The 17,669-nt window shown below is 43.5% G+C and overlaps 1 long non-coding RNA gene and 1 pseudogene across 1 annotated transcript; one reads left to right on the top strand and one right to left on the bottom strand.

The window, feature by feature from the left end:
* The first annotated feature begins 68 nt into the window (after nucleotides 1-68).
* Nucleotides 69-6,984, top strand: LOC139362937 (uncharacterized). The gene is made up of 3 exons (XR_011622568.1): nucleotides 69-880; nucleotides 4,768-4,903; nucleotides 5,941-6,984. It is a non-coding gene; the product is annotated as an uncharacterized lncRNA (long non-coding RNA).
* On the bottom strand, nucleotides 1,785-2,419 carry LOC139362499 (protein phosphatase 1 regulatory subunit 14B pseudogene; annotated as a pseudogene).
* Nucleotides 6,985-17,669: the final 10,685 nt, after the last annotated feature.

The raw sequence follows: 17,669 nt of genomic DNA, 5'->3' as shown, positions 1-17,669 counted from the left end.
CAGCCCCGGAGCCTGTGTAGCACCAGCAGCGTCTTAGAGCCCCGGGCATATGGTGAGAACTACTCTTTGAAGGATGGAATGTTAACATTTTAAAGAACCCGTGAAGAACTCTGGGCCAAGTTCCCACTAATGCTCTAAGCCATTAGAGAATTAGGCATGCCCATTCTAGATGCTTTGTCTTTTATGAAACCACATCTAGAGTGTGTTTACCAACATCCCTGTGGTAATGAGTTTGCAAATCATGTATATGATCATGATATATATTATGTAAATATGATACATGTAAATACATAAATAGGTAAAGAAACCCTTTTAGCCTTAATACAGTTTCTTCTTAAATTCATTATGCTGGAAATATTTGTTTGGGGCACAGCCAGCAGCACAGTACATCAGCCACAGCACCAAGCATCTTTCATTTATTGTGTCATCTAGTGCACACCACAGCCCTACAAGAATTTTATTGCCCATCTCCCCTTTATAGGTGAGAAGAAGGATAAATTAACTGAGTATGCCAGCATTTAAACCCAGTTAATTTTTAAGTTTGCTGCTAATTGCTAGATAGGTCTACAGTCCTGTTTTTCACAGTTTCAGAATGGAAAAAGCTCTGAAAACTGCAAACCCTAACATGAACTAAGTTTTAATCCTACATATTGTGAATATTTATATATTTTACTGAAAAAAAAAGTAATGTGTTTGATTATACTTGTTGCCCCAGATAGCCCAGGAGGTGTTTTATAAACATAGTATATGCTCCTTTCTAAGCAGTGTTGTCATTTTAATAACTGAAAAATGTTGAACTTTGAAAGGCATCTGACCCCATGGGTTTCTTAAGAGAGAGATTGTGACCTGTACCTTTATCTACATGCAGTTAACACAAAAGGTAATTACATGTGACATATTGGGGTTCCCTTGCATTAAAAAAATAATAACTAGAGACATTTTCTTATGTTCCTAATTTCTGACATTTTCTTAGTAACTTGTTTGCTGTCATCAGGAAGATTTCACCAGATTTGACTCATGTTTGCTTAAATGTGTCTTAGGTGATTTTGTTTTGTAGGAATTGCATGAAATAATTGAAATAGGAATAAATCTGAAGTCACTTCGGGCTTGCAAAAAAGAAAACAAATTGTATGCAAAATTATATTATAATCCAAATTCAAGATGTTAACTCACCAGTGTAGTAAAATCTGTAACAGAACATAATTCCTGGATAACTGAAGGTTTTGAATAGCCCTTGGGTATTTGGCATAGTAGGATTTAATCTGATTTTTAAAATTTGGTGACTGTTTTTTCAGAAATGGATTGACTTGCGCCTAAATGAAATTATTTAATGATCTCTTGGACGTAAAGCTCTTTGTTTCTTCAGTTGCTTTGCATGACTGTTTTCCCACCTCTCAGTCAGCATTCTTTACAGCATTAATACACAGCGGAAGAAGGACCACTTGCATTACAATCACTGTAACTTGTTGAAAATCCGCATTTCCAGACTTAACACCCAGATATTCTTTTTTTTTAGTTGCGCCAAAGGCAGATCCTAGCTAAAAAGGGCCCACGCTGCAGAGTCAATATAAAAACACAAAAAGTCCCACCAGTTTAATAACAATAAAAAACCTCAAAAGTGGAAAACTGAGGGGGCAGGGGAAGAGACCCTTGGGCCAGGGGCACGAAGAGCCCTGCTTATGGCACCAGGCCTGGCTGCAGGGTTCCCCAGTATTGCTGTTGCTACGAGGTTGGGAGGCAGCGATTGTCCTGTGGGAGCCACCGTTCGCCTGGGTCGGGGACCCTCATTTCTTCTGGGGTGTGCTCAGCTTCTGCATGCCTCGGATCTTGTCCCGCAGGCCAGAGATGAAGACCTCTGTGGGTTTGTAACAGTCAACCAGCAGCTCCTTAACCCTGGCAGCCCGGGCATCGTCCCTCTCCATGTCCAAGAGCTCATCCATGTCCATCTCCAGTTCTGGGATCTCCTCTTCCTGGCAGTCGTAGAGGCGCGTGAGCTGCTCCAGGATCCACTCCTCTAGGTTGAGGCGCTTCTGTTGCTCCGTGCCATCATACTTGACAGTGACCTTCCCATGGCGCCTCACTGGGCCGTCTCCGTGGCCCCAGTGGGGCTCTGAAAGTAGACACGTGGTCCTGGGCCGCCGCTGTCCGGCCCGGGGGCCAGGGCTACCAAGGCAGCGCCCCCAGTGGTGCCTTGGCGGCCGCAGGGGCCACATGCACACGTTGGGCCCCTCCCTGCGCCGCCACCTCCTGGAGGCCCACCGGCTGGCTCGGATTAGGTCCCCCGCTCAGCTCCCCACTGCTCGGCAGCGAAGGCAGCGGCTGGGGCGCCCCGGGATAGCTGCAGCATGCGGAGCCCCCGGACCTGGCCTGGCTGTGCCCTGCCCCCTCCCCGCTGATCCTCTAGCCCTTTGTCCCCCATAGCCGCTGCCCATGAACACCCAGATATTCTAATTCAGTACATCTGAGTAAGGTCCAGGAGTCTATATATTTTTTTTTCTTTTTTTTTTTTTTATTATTATTATACTTTTAAGTTCTAGGGTACATGTGCATAACGTGCAGCTTTGTTACATATGTATACTTGTGCCATGTTGGCGTGCTGCACCCATCAACTCGTCATTTACATCAGGTATAACTCCCAATGCAATGCCTCCCCCCTCTCCCCTCCCCATGATAGGCCCCGGTGTGTGATGTTCCCCTTCCTGAGTCCAAGTGATCTCATTGTTCAGTTCCCACCTATGAGTGAGAACATGCGGTGGTTGGTTTTCTGTTCTTGTGATAGTTTGCTGAGAATGATAGTTTCCAGCTGCATCCATGTCCCTACAAAGGACACAAACTCATCCTTTCTTATGAATGCATAGTATTCCATGGTGTATATGTGCCACATTTTCTTAATCCAGTCTGTCACTGATGGACATTTGGGTTGATTCCAAGTGTTTGCTATTGTGAATAGTGCTGCAATAAACATACATGTGCATGTGTCTTTATAGCAGCGTGATTTATAATCCTTTGGGTATATACCCAGTAATGGGATGGCTGGGTCATATGGTACTTCTAGTTCTAGATCCTTGAGGAATTGCCATACTGTTTTCCATAATGGTTGAACTAGTTTACAATCCCACCAACAGTGTAAAAGTATTCCTATTTCTCCACATCCTCTCCAGCACCTGTTGTTTCCTGACTTTTTAATGATTGCCATTCTAACTGGTGTGAGATGGTATCTCATTGTGGTTTTGATTTGCATTTCTCTGATGGCCAGTGATGATGAGCATTTTTTCATGTGTCTGTTGGCTGTATGCATGTCTTCTTTTGAGAAGTGTCCGTTCATATCCTTTGCCCACTTTTTGAGGGGGTTGTTTGTTTTTTTCTTGTAAATTTGAGTTCTTTGTAGGTTCTGGATATTAGCCCTTTGTCAGATGAGTAGATTGCAAAAATTTTCTCCCATTTTGTAGGTTGCCTGTTCACTCTGATGGTAGTTTCTTTTGCTGTGCAGAAGCTCTTTAGTTTAATGAGATCCCATTTGTCAATTTTGGCTTTTGTTGCCGTTGCTTTTGGTGTTTTAGACATGAAGTCCTTGCCCATGCCTATGTCCTGAATGGTATTACCTAGGTTTTCTTCTAGGGTTTTTATGGTATTAGGTCTAACATTTAAGTCTCTAATCCACCACTGCTCAGTGAAATAAAAGAGGACACAAACAAATGGAAGAACATACCATGCTCATGGATAGGAAGAATCAATATCGTGAAAATGGCCATACTGCCCAAGGTAATTTATAGATTCAATGCCATCCCCATCAAGCTACCAATGAATTTCTTCACAGAATTGGAAAAAACTACTTTAAAGTTCATATGGAATCAAAAAAGAGCCTACATTGCCAAGACAATCCTAAGTCAAAAGAACAAAGCTGGAGGCATCACGCTACCTGACTTCAAACTATACTACCAAGGCTACAGTAACCAAAACAGCATGGTACTGGTACCAAAACAGAGATATAGACCAATGGAACAGAACAGAGTCCTCAGAAATAATACCACACATCTACAGCCATCTGATCTTTGACAAACCTGAGAAAAACAAGAAATGGGGAAAGGATTCCCTATTTAATAAATGGTGCTGGGAAAGTTGGCTAGCCATAAGTAGAAAGCTGAAACTGGATCCTTTCCTTACTCCTTACAGGAGTCTATATTTTTAACAAACATCCCAGGTGACTTGAATGAAGACCAGTGTCTGAGAACCACTGCTTACAGGAATCAGAGTACTTCACTGCTGTCTTTGAGCTCTTAGAGTCCTAAACTACCTGCTTTCTTTTCACTTGTCTTAGCTTTCTACACTTGGAGGCTTATTCAAGTCCTGGTTCTTCCACTTTCTGGCTAGCAGTCTTGGGCAAGTCACTTAAATTCTGCAACTATTTCCTCATCTGTACAATGAGAACAGTGAGGTCTTCACTGCCCAGCCTCCAACATATTTGTGATTAAAGAAAAATGAGATAAGATAGTAATTTTCCATTATAAAGTACTACATACTGTTAAGTTTGTTGCTTCACCCCCCGCCCTGCCCCCCGTTTCCCGAGATTATTGTCTTGGGTCACTGGCGTTTTGGGTGGCAGGTCCTAAAATAGGAGGAGTCCTTGACAGTGCTTTCTAGGTAATACTCCGAATTTACAACAGGACTATTCAGTGCCTATTCTTATCATTAGGATGTCTGGATGAAGCATACTTCTGCTTCTGATTTCTTAAATAGTTTTGTTTTATATATTGTGCTGTGATTTAGCTCCAGTGGCACCATGAGCAAATGAAAAAGAATTTGGGAGCACAGCACAAAGAATTAGAGGAAAAATGTCGTCAGTTTGAGGATGAGAAATCAAACTGGGAAGCTCAATGTGTTTCAGAACAACAGAATCTTCGAGGTAACTAATAGCAGATTACTAAGAAATGTGTGTATTAATGTTTTAAAGAATTGTTTTCCTAATTATTTAAAAAACATTAGAATAACACTTAAAAAGTCATCACCCATTATCATGCATTCCAAACAATGGTTTTCATGGATAAATATTTGTATATGGATGAATACAGCCTGTGTCCATTAGCAGTATTTTTTCAGTACATTTTCCATGACTTAATCCTCATAATTATGATTTAGCAACTTCATAACATTCTCCCCAGTTAACTCACCATAATTGGATTTCTTACCTCCTCCTCCCAATTGTTGGACATAAGGGTTGTTTTCAATTTTTGGCATACAAAGGGAACATTGCTTCAAAATCTATTACATATTTAGGGGTACATTTTAATTGTGTTGAATTATGTTTATATGACAAAATTCTTAAGACAAAATGTTAGATATTTACTTTCCAATACAGCTAATCAGTTATTTTCTCTTAATTTATACACAATTAAAAAATATTTGTACCTTGGTTTTCTTTTCCTTCATAGTTTCATTTAAAACTGAAAAGTGGCATTCCTATAAGGATTCTATAATTTATCCTCACTACTAAACATTTTTGGATTTGACATTTGCTCTACTACACTAGCCTACTGTTAACATTTTCCCCAAATAATAGGAAAATAGATTTGTAAAAGCAGTCACACTTCAGAATGCAGATGACAGTGGGGGAGAAGAACACCCTGTTTGATGCCAGTTGATATTTTTCAGTTTGTGCTGTTTTATTTGGGAAGAATTGTTCTTGTATATTAAAATGGGGTTTGCCATATTTTTTACTGCTTATCCTGGAATTTTGTCAAATATTTGATTGTCCAAGAAAATACTATTATAGATTAACATTGTCTTAGTTGTTTACTTCTAAATCTTGTAATTTTTTTAAATGAAAAAGTAGTAATCTGAAAATCCCAACATTGTTGTAATTGGGTTAGCTATTGTTATCATGTTGTCTATCATGTTTATAAAATGGTCATTCATCTTGATTATTTTCCTTTCATTATTTAGAACCTTGGAAAAGAACAAGAAGAAAGGGAAGATCCTTTAAACTCTCTATTGACCGCCAGTTACGTATTAGTTACCAATATGCCAGCTTGGACATCATTGTTGGATCCGTTTGACCAGTTTGCACCAGTTTTATCCGTATGATGGATTTAACAGCATGACAAAAATTATTTTTTTTTGTTCTTCTTGATAGAGATTAAGATGCCTTGAATTGTCTAGGGTGTTGTGTACTTAGAAAGTAAGAGTTCTAAGTAGCTTTCCTACATTTTCTTTTTTTATTAAACAGATATATTCAGTTTAATGCAAGAGAACATTTTACTGTTGTACAGTCATGTTCTGGTGGTTTGATCGTTTACAGGATTTTCCAAAATAAAAAGACTCTGGAAGGTTTTCATTGAGGATAAATTGCTATAATATGATGCAAACTGTGCTTCTCTATGATAATTATAATACAAAGGTTCCATTCAATGCAGCATATACAATAATATAATTTAGTCTAACACAGTTGACCCTATTTTTTGACACTTCCATTGTTTAAAAATACACATGGGGGAAAAAAAGCCTATTTGCTTACAGTGCACCTAGAGCTTTTTTATAACAACCTCTTTTTGTTTGTTTTAGATTCTTTAAATATATATTATTCTCATTTAGTGCCCTCTTTAGCCAGAATCTCATTACTGCTTAATTTTTGTAATAACATTTGATTTAGATATTTTCCATATGTTTGCCCTGCTAAAATAGAATATAGCATCTTTCCTATGGTAGGAACCAACAAGGAAACTTTGCTTTAACTCCCTTTTTACACTTTATGGTAAGTAGCAAGGAGAAAAATGCATTTATATATCATTTCTAGGCAAAATTGTGAAGCTAATGACCAACCTGTTTCTATCTATATGCAGTCTCTTTATTTTACTAGAAATGGGAATCACAGCCTCTTGAAGAGAAACAAAGTCACCATTCTGCTTTTAGCTGTATTCATATATTGCATTTCTGTAATTTTTGTTTGTATTGTAAAAAATTCACATAATAAACCATGTTGTGATGTAATAGAGTGTGGGGTCTTAAATATTCTACAGTCAATGTACAAGTAGAGTATGTTTGGGAAGAAATTTTTCAACTTGAGTTTGTCTCTTCTATGATGACATCTCTTATATGCTTGTCTCATTTAGAATGCATATGTGCTGATTTTCTAATTTAAGAGATACCATATATCTCTATTCATTTCTATCTCTCATTTGTATGCTTATTTTTCTGAGAACAATTTTTTTTTTCCAGACAGGGTCTTGCTTCATTGCCCAGGCTGGAGTGCAGTGGCACAAACATGACTCACTGCAGCCTCAACCCTCTGGGCTCAAGCAGTCCTTCTGCCTCAGCCTCCTGAGTAGCTGGGACTGCAGGTGTGCACCACCATGCCTGGCTGGTTTTTGTATTTTTTGTAGAGATGGTGTTTCATTATGTGGCCCAGGCTGATCTCGAACTCCTAAGCTCAAGTGATCTACCCACCTGAGCCTCCCAAAGTTCTGGGATTACAGGCATGAGCCATCATGCTTAGCCTCTGAGAACAGTTTCTAACTCATTCAGATTAGGTATACTCTCAAGTCCCTGGAAACTGAATTTTTTGTAACTGGAGAGAGGGTGGTGTCATTTCTCAAGGTCAAATGGTGTTGATTTTAGCATAATGCATAATTTAATTGTAATTAATGTAGCCCAGTTTATTATCTTGAAATGTTTTACCCTATTTACTTTTTAAAATTAATGACCTAAGCAGAGGGCATAATTATAAGTCAATAGAGATTGTTGTTTGGGTGTTTTTAATTTATTTTTTTCAGTTTTTGTGTTGAGAGATTGGGTTAACACCTCTAGCCAAAAATGTTTGGTTTTAGGGAGGCTAAGAACAACCTACTGAATTTGGAGAATGCAAAGGTAAAAAATTAATACAGACTGCCTGCCTAACTGGTTAAGTACTACTGCTTCTGGAAAATATTATTTCAAAATTCTATGTATTATAATAACAAATTTGTAAGACACATTCATTATTCTACCATCCTAATGAAAACTTTCAGAAGTCTTTATCCATGGCCTACCCGGGGTTTCACCTGCATCTGATGTAGGATCTATGTAACTTTATTAGGTCTTTTGATTGTTGACTCCAGGCTTAAGTATATTAGAAGGCTCTTTTGCTATTTGGCCTGTGGATTTCTGAAAGGATCATTCACAATACATGTAAAATTCAGGTAGGCCTAAGGAAAGGCCAGCCTGTAGAAAGCAACATGGCAGTGTCTGTTCTCCACTGTCAGAGGCATTATGTCATTGAAGTATCCTGTTAGCCACTGTCTTTCTGCTAATTAAGTGGGGCCAAACAAGTAAGCACTGCTAATACCAGTGAACCACCTGGGCACCTTGTGGGTAGAGTTTTGCTGCCACCTAGTGGAATGGGATATCATTGCCTCCTTATCAGGTTCAGAAGCAAGTTGTGAAGTTGCTAATAAAGCGGACACAGCTTATTTCTGTGTAGCTCAGGCTGTAATCTTGAAAGCTGAGGAGATACAGACCCATGCCTCTCGGATTCGTTAGCTGGTGTCACATTACCACCTGCACATTCTGACCCACCGCATCTTAATATGTTTTATCCTCTTGGAGAAACTAATCTCGGAGTAGAAGTCAGAATATGGTAGCTGAGGGGGAAAAAAGGAAAGATGGCTTGATAGCCACAAATGCGTCAGGAGCAAAATGTTGACTCAGAAAGTTATCTAGATCATGGTCTCCAAACCTGATGCTGTTTCCTTACGAGAATATTTTTGAGCATGTGTCCATAACTATATGTATTAGTCAATGAAAATATGTGTCAACAAATATACTGCTACAGTAATGTGAACATTATGAAAGAAAATTTGAAAGAGTAAAACAAAAAGGTCAGCACTCTTTTCCTAAGCCCCAATGAATTGTTACTCTACACCTTGGAGGCCATTGATCTAAGTAGTATGTGAATAGTGAATAGTTACTGTTGAATCACCAAGGAAGGTCCTTGTGAAGACTGCTGTGGTGTCCTATTTGATTTGAAAGAAAAATTTGCCACCTCAGTAAGTTGAGGTCCTTTCTAATAAAAACCTTCCAAATGTAAGTCCTTATACTTCATTAAGAATTTTACTTGCCCCTTTTATAATAACAATTTCCCATAACTGTCCTGTTCCAGACGGTAACCTAAGTAGTTACATGTGTTATCATCATTTAATCCTTAATAGATAACAATTGGATAAGTTATCTATTAAGATAACTTAATATGTTATCTAATAATTGAACAAGTTACAAAGCATTGTAAACCCTCAGCTTCCTCATCTGCAAAAGGATGAGGAAACCGAGGGTTTAAAATATTTAGTAGTTTATTCAATAGGTGGTAACTGGCAGAACCAGAGTTTGAACTGGTCTTGGTGACACCAGGGCCTGTGTGTAAATCTTATGCCTTACTAGCACCTGGTCTGCTACACTGCCACATTTCTGAAGCATGATCTTCTACGGAGTTGTTAGCACAGAGCAGATGCTCCCTAATTAAGAGGGGCAGCTGGCCACCAGGCAGCCTGGAGAAGCAGAAAGCACCGGACACACTAATTGTCTCAGTTTATACCCCAACTCTGTGAATTGGGTATGTAACTTTTCTGGATGTTTCCTCAGCTATAAAATGGGCCCCATGCCTTTGCTGTTTGGAGTATTACATTGTGACTGCACACATTAAGGTGTCCGGACCTTGAGAATGTGATAATCTGCTGGGGTCATGACAGACCAAAAAGTATTATTTCTTCTCAGTTTTAGTGACAGTTTATTTTTAGGAAAGTGCATAGTGCCATGATAAGTCTCTGGATCTGCTTCTTTGTGCACAGAGATAGTCTTTTGGAGTTAATTCCATGAAAATACGGTAACTTTGGTCAAAAGAGGAAAGGTGTTAGTAATTGGAGTTATAAAATAGGTCATTCTTTGTAAGTAATGCCGAGATGGTTTGTCATCTTTAAAGTGTCTCATCTTTAACGAAAACTTTTGCTGTTTTTCAAGCAAACTTGGTTCCTGTAATTTGGGATTAATCCATAGAATGTTCAAAGTTTAGTGTCAGCCATTTTCAGCAGAAAATAGTCAGGGGCTGACAATTTCCTGTGTTCTTTAGAAGAAGCTTCTTTGGAAGCTTCATGGGAAGAATGAAGACTATTCTTGGCCTGAACATTTGCCCCATGGGGTGCTGGACCCAGCCAAGCAGCCTTGTATTAGCAAAGGAGGGCCAAGTGAAAGGAGACCTTGTTCTGTGCCAGGCTCCCAAAGGGTAGCCTGAAGCCTTGTTGGCCTCACAGAACCTCTGTTTTAGATGCTGTTTGTGGACCTGCCGAAATCGAATGCCCCTCAGGCTTTCTGAAACCCTTTTGGGATGGGAAGAGGCAGTAGCTGACACCTCTGAGAGCGGAGGTTTGTGAAGATGTGGCATAGATGAGGAGGCTAGCAGAGCGGGGATGGCCAGACACTACCAAGAAACTTCCTTTTTGTTCTCTTTGTTTTCTCTTCGAGGGGCCATCCACTTAGCTCCAAGTGTGTTTCAAGGGAGCAGCATTTCACCGGGAGATTTGCAAGTAAGTAGAGCACAGATTCCCCTGGTTGAGGGGCTGGCTCTCACCCAAGTATGGGGATACCAAACTAACTTGTTCTGGCAAAGGCATACAACTTTTTTACCCCTCATTTAATTCTGTTGTCTTTGAATTTTGAATGATCTCTTTCATATTTAAATATATGCTCTACTCTAATGTAGCACAGAAAAGTTCCCTGTGTCTTGGATAAGCCAGTAGTTTTAGGTAACTTGGCAAATGGTGGGTGAAGCAATGAGCACCCTGGCATGGCACCTGGTGTTAATGTGAGCTTCTTTCCCTGCATTTCAGAAATCGGGGAATGTATCGGTGGCGCGTAGTGGGAGCTGTAGAATTTTTTTTCCATAGGGATAAATCACAATGTGATTATACAAATCTCTGGCTTAGCCTGATAAAGTTAAAAAACAAAACTAAATATTTCAGGAACACAGTTCTCTCACCCAGACACAAATGAAATCTTCCTTAGACCTCTGTATTGCTGGGCAGAAGTGCCATGAAATCAAATTGGCATTTTTCTCTCTCAAATCTCCATCTCATTAATGCCTAATTAGACCCCATCCCTAAGAGTCAGGTGCCTGGAAGATGAACTGGAGACCCCTGATACAAATTCACCTTCTGTAGTCTCCATTCAGGTATGATTGGCCTGATTATAGCTCATGTCCTGAAAAGGAGATAGGAGTCTTTTTTCTCCAACTCGTAAGAACTGATGAACTCATCACACCAAATGCAAATGTTTTAGATAGTATCCAAACTGGGGAAAATACCTGCGTATCAAGGGAGCAAGAACTTACTTGGAAGTCTAAGGGAAGGAAACAAAATTGGAAAAGCACAGCAACAAGTGTTTGTGGAGTACTTGCTGTGTGCAAATACAGAGCATTCACATAGATTCTGAACTAGAGCTCATGAGAATGCTATGACATGGCCATTTTTACCTCTTCATAGAAACAAGCAAGCTAAAATTTCACTGGGTGATTCCCTAACATTTATATGTGTTATCCGTTGTTCCACAATAAATGCCCCTCAATCCTATCAACGAAATTTAAACCACAATAATTTGCAATAGTAACATTCGTTAACTTAGTTTCTGCAGGTTAGGAAGTAAGCAGTTTAGCTGGGTGGTCTGGCAGGGTGCGTTGCAGTAAAGATGTTGGCTGAGGCTGCAGTCAGTCAACTGTGGGCTTCAATGGGCCTGGGGATCTGCTTCCACAATGGCTCACTGACATCACTGGCAAGTTGAGGTTTACTTCCCCCCCCCCCCCGAGACAGAGTCTCGCTCTGTCGCCCAGGCTGGAGCGCAGTGGCTGGATCTCGGCTCACTGCAAGCTCCGCCTCCCGGGTTTGCCGCCATTCTCCTGCTTCAGCCTCCGGAGTAGCTGGGACTACAGGCGCCCGACACTGCGCCCGGCTAATTTTTTAATATTTTTATAGAGACGGGGTTTCACCGTGTTAACCAGGATGCTCTCGATTTCCTGAACTCGTGATCCGCCCACCTCAGCCTCCCGAAGTGCTGGGATTACAGGCCTGAGCCACCGCGCCCAGCCTGGCAAGTTGATGTTAAGAGTCCTCAGCTCCTTGCTACATGGATCTCTCCACAGGGCTGCTTGAGTGGCCTTGTGACACGGTGGCTGGCTTTCTCCCAGAGCAAGTAATCCAAGACAGAGCAAGGCATAAGCCACATGGCTTTTATGACCCGGCTCTGACAGTCACACACATAATTTCCCAATATGCTATAGCTAATGCAGCTTAGTCCTGTTCAGTGCGTGAAGAGGCTGTACGCGGGATTACTAAAAGGTGGCTGCCACAGTATTTTATCCATTTTCTGGGTAATAGACATCTGTTCATTTTTACAAATAATGCTGCAGTGAATATTTCTATATACATATTGCTTAAATATTCAAGTGTTTCTATAGGCTTCGGTACCAACATGAACAAAGTCAGCAAATGTATCATTTTTAGGCCTCTGTATAGGTTTCCTGGATGCATCATGCAGAATGTTTTATTCCCCTGCCTCTTCCCCACTCAGACCAGATCTCTGTAAAGGTCACCTTACGTCCCTTATAGTCTCTTGACCAGAGAAGGGAATGGGATCTCTCTCTCTCTCTGCCTTAGAGTTTGGAAAGTCTCAGGGAAGAACTTTGACAGCTGCAGTAAGGAGGGTGGTACAGATGTGGTCACTGAGAACCACTGTGAGTCATACAGCACCTATGATAGCCTGCAAATCCGCCTTCCCGCAGGGACTGGATAAATGAGGTGCCGGTTCTCCAGCCGACCTGGCCCTTTAAATCAGACTCACCCATACCTCATGCACCAGCTCCAGGCATAGCAGGTGGGCTGTCCTGGGGCTTTGTCTATGTTGCTGTCGTCCTATACTCCTTTTCCCCACACGCAGGAAGGCCATCATGAGACTCCACGTCTTTCCACCCCTCCTTGCTGCCCAACCTGGATGTAGGTTTACACTGGCCCCTACTCCATGGCCATGTATACAAACCCTACATCGCAGCAGGTGCTTCCCCTCATCCTAGTACTGGCCTCCTGCTGGTACCCCCAACAGATTGCCAAATGCCCCTTCCCCATTTACGGACTGTTAAATGGACTTTTGACTTCATATTTTGGCATAATTTCAGACAATTTACAAAAAGGTTGCTGAAAACACATTTTGGTATGAACTATTTTTGAGTCATTTGCAGCCTTGATGCCCCTTATACTAAATATTTGTGTGTATTTCCTAGAAACTCTCGTGTAATAACAGTACAACGACCAAAATGTGATGAAATTTAGTGAGCTTTTAAGAAGACTTAAAAACATGTATAGAGCTCTTAGATAATTCAATATGTATACATATTTATATACTTTGCATTTTGTATTAAGTTCAAAGCCCCCAATTCAGGCTGTTGTGCTTGCATTTTCCTTCAAATGAATTCAAAGGGGAGTCACCTCAGTGTCCCTGGGCCTGGCCCCCTTTGGTACCAATAGACCCTGTGGGTTGATTGGATGGAATCAGCAGCAGGATTGACACCTGTCTAGGGTTCAGGCTCCCAGTTCACTTCTCCCTCCATTCTGTGGGGCAGCCTTATTCTTTTCCATCCCTCCCTCCTCTGAGCTCCAGGTCATTGGGGGCATGAGTGCAGCTGCCCAGTCTGCATCAGACACATGGTGCAGGATGCTCCTGCCCTCCAGGACCACGTGGCCTCAGAGAAACAGGCAGGAAGCGTCCTGAGAGGAACGCTTTTTAGCACAGGGTCACAATCTGCAGAAAATCAGGTGTGGTCAAAATCAGTGTTCCCTTCTGAGGGCCCAGTAAAGACCCAAACCCTCAGGCTTCCATCCCCAGGTCCTAAGTGGCACTGGACCCCAGCCTGGGCTCTAGGACCCCGCCTGCGCTGGCCACCTCTAGGTGGACCCTAGGATTCCGTAGCCACCCCCTAGCCCCGCGTCTGTGGGTCCCTTCTCCATGGGGCCTCTGGTCTCTTAGGGTTGCCGGGGGCTGGAACCCACGGGGCCATGCTGCAAGGGTCAGCAGTGGCCGAGGCCATTGCCACAGAAGGTGGCAGCACCTCCTCGCAGGTCGCAGGGAGTGGGCTCCCCCAGGGGCTTCTGGAGCGCAACCCATGCCATTCAGCAGTTGGATTTTATTTTGTTTCAGAAATACTCCAGGGCCGTCTAGTCTTTTTCTCTATTTAGGGAAGAGGTTTAAGAATGTTACAAAAGCAACAGACGCATGAAACAGAACATTACACCCCAGCATGAAGAAAGCGTCCACAGAGTATGCTTCCCCCAGGGGTTAAACATAGAATCTTCCTGTGTCCCCGAAGAGTAAGGCAAGGACCCAGCGGGTGGTGGTGGGGGGAAGTACTGTACTGTTCCCCAGGGCCCGCAAGCAAATGCCCGTTAACAGGCTAAAACTGTAAGCCAACGTGGTATTCCATGCCATGGAATGCTCTTTAGCCTTAAAAAAAAGCGAGAGTCTGATGCGTGCTGCTAGGTAGGTGAACCGGGAAAAGATTATGCTAAAAGTGAAAGAAGCCAGACACAAAAGGACAAATACTGCATGAGTTCGCAAGGAAATATCTAGAATAGGCACTCCACAGGGACAGAAAGTAGGTTGCAGCTTACCCAGGGCTGGAGGGAGAGAAAAATAAAGTTATTGCTTAATAGGTACAGAGTTTCTGTTTGGGGAGAAGTCATGCACACTGCTGAATTATAAGTTAAACATTGGTTACATAGCAAATTTTATATGATATATACTTTCCCATAATTTAAAAAATAGTGAAAAACCATGATGTTTACTCCTCTGCCTCCCATTCACCTCTCTTAGGCCAGGGGCAGTTGAATGACTTTAACTGGAGTCGTGCAAATGGAAGGCACAGGATTTGAGCCCACTGCAAACACAACAGTGCCAGTGCGGGACAGTGTCCCTCTGAGCAGCTGGCAGGCACCTGGCCTGGAGGGGCTGCACCCTCACACCCCCTCACATCCCTGGGAACAACGCAGGTTACTCATCAACTTCCTCATTCTTCTCCCTGTGCTTTCTTCAGCCTGGGCCTGGTCTGGGCCTTAGGATGCTGGTCTCAAGCTTCCCCAAGCCAGGGAGTGACAGGGACTGTTCTAGAATCCCATCCTGCCTGTTCCCCGCCCAGGTCAACACAACAAGAGGGAGACTCTAGTGGCTTCCCAGAGACCCCTCTCTCCTCCTTAGCAGGTGGGGGGGCGGGGGTCAGGCCAACACTGTCCCCTCATTTCCAGGGACTTCCCCTGCTTCACAGCAGTCCCCTCCCTGTGTCCTCTCTGAAAGCACTAGCTCACTCTCCTCTCCCACCACTGGTCCTCACCCACTCCTGTCCTCACCTCAGAGGCACCAGGCCCCAGGTCCAGATGCTCAGCCTCCCCTCCCCCTCCCCAGCTGTGTGCATTGCCCAACAGGCACATCAAATGCTGCTTAGGTTGCCAAAGCTTTGGGAGGCAAAAAGCTTGAAGTTGGATACTGTTTTAGAAAAAGACATCAAGTCACTTATGGGACACCAGGGTTTGTTGACCTTCACTGCACCTGTGTAGAGTTTAAGCTTGTTTTTCTTTTGAATTGGATGGGTGGGTGGTGGTGGCACTCATCTTGCAGGGCTGACAGCCCCTGTGCATGTTGTTCTGGCTCTGGCCAGCCTGCACGGGAGTCAGTCCCTTCTCCAGCTTCTCACTTACTCTCGCCGGGGCCTGAACATCACAAGGAGGCCAGGGCCTGAGAAAAGCCAGAGAGAGGAGGAGGTGGGAGAGCCCTTCAGTCTGGAGTCTGCTGACTGTGGGATAGCGTGCAGGGCAGAGTGCAGGGCATGGATGGGAATGCCGGGGAGGGGTGGGCCTGGGCCAGGGAGAAGCTAGGGCTGGCATCAGCACAGGGGATGACAGATCACCCTAGGGATTCCCATTTTGGATAGTGGTCAAGGACAACAGACAGCATCAACTCCCTGGTGGCTGCAGAGGGGGAAGATACAGGCCTGTCCTCAGAGCATCAGCCTGGCCATTGGAACTGGAGCACTGGGTTAAGAGTCCCCACGACCTCATCATGTCCTTGGTGGATGTGGGACCTCTCTGGAGAAAGGCAGTGTCAGCTTGGGTTTGACAGACACTCATGGAAGGACCTCTGGGGGTTGTGACTGCACACACTGGGCTCATCATGCTTATTTTGGCAACATGGAGAGCCTGTTGTTCCCAGCTACTCAGAAGGCTGGGACAGGTGGATGGCGTGAGCCCAGGAGTTCACGCTAGCCTGGGCAAGACTCTATCTCTCCAAAATTATGAATAAATTAATAAAAGTATGTCAACACTGTCTGATAGATGGTCTGGTTATGGGAAAGGGGGTGTGAGTGGAGGCTTGTGAGACCCCTCCCTGTGCCCTGTCCCCTTCTTTCCATTTAGAGGAGTGTGTATGTGAGGAAGATGAACAGAAGCAAGTATGGGCCCTGACTTCCCTCCAGTGGGAGAGCTGGGGACATAACTCCCAGTGGACACCAGGGAGCAGTGCAGCCCCGGCATCAAGCCTTTCCCACAGGGGAACCCTGGCTTCAGCCACTGCAGAGGCAGTAAGCTCCTGGGGCTGGATCAACATTTTTGGATTTTAAGAAGTAAAAGACATTTTGAGGGTCATGAACCTGGTGCAGGTCCTTGTAGTACCAGGTGGAAAAACCTCATCGGGGGGAAAAAATCATGAGACCATGTTCTGCTCTCCAGGTCTGATGACAAGCAAGTTCTCCCTCCTCTCTTTGCCACAGTTTCTCTACTTGTCAGACTGAAACGGTGTCTTCCCCATCTACTGCCCAAAGATCTCTCATGCCATTGATGTGAAACACTTTCCCTGTGTTCAAGGTGGCTGGCCTAGTCATTGGCATCCCTGTGGCAAAGAAATGTACTGATGTTATTACGCCTTTACTAATGGATTCATAAAGAGTCCGGTTTTGTTTGTTTGTTTGTTTTTTCAGGCCAGGCAAGGTGGCTCATGCTTGTAATCCCAGCACTTTGGGAGGCCAAGGTGGGTCAGGAGTTCACGACCAGTCTTGCCAACATGGTGAAACCCCATCTCTACTAAAAATACAAAAATTAGCCGGGTGTGGTGGCAGGCACCTGTAATCCCAGCTACTCAGGAGGCTGAGGCAGGAGAATCGCTTGAACCCAGGAGGTGGGGTTCAATGCAGGATTGCACCACTGCATTCCAGCCTGGGAGACAGAGTGAGACTCAGTTAAAAAAAAGTCTGTTTTTTGGAATGAATTTTCCATTGATGGAAACATGCAGCAGATGCGTGATGTTCTGGCTTCCATGGCCACAGATGGCCCGGAACAGCCACTAGCTAGTTTGGCCTCAAAAGAGGTGAGACCCCCAGAGAGTCAAAGTCATCAAACCTGGCCTGCAGGGGGCCTCAGCAGTGCCTGGGAGCCTCTCAGCTGCCGGGGTGGAGGGCAGTCTGTGGCTATCCATTACTGGATGTCCACCGCTAGGGCCTTCCCTTTACTAGAAGTTTCTATGGCTAAAGAGCAACAATGCCCTCAAAGTGAGAGGAGGGAGAAGAAGGAGATGAATTTCTGTGTGGCCAACCTGACAACGAAAATGTTGAAAGAGCTTGGGTCTGC

The sequence above is a fragment of the Macaca nemestrina genome, chromosome 4 (assembly GCF_043159975.1).
Source record: "Macaca nemestrina isolate mMacNem1 chromosome 4, mMacNem.hap1, whole genome shotgun sequence".
Classification (NCBI taxonomy): Eukaryota; Metazoa; Chordata; class Mammalia; order Primates; family Cercopithecidae; genus Macaca; species Macaca nemestrina.
The sequence above is the reverse complement of the archived record's forward strand: the minus strand, read 5'-3'. Positions and strand labels throughout refer to the sequence as shown.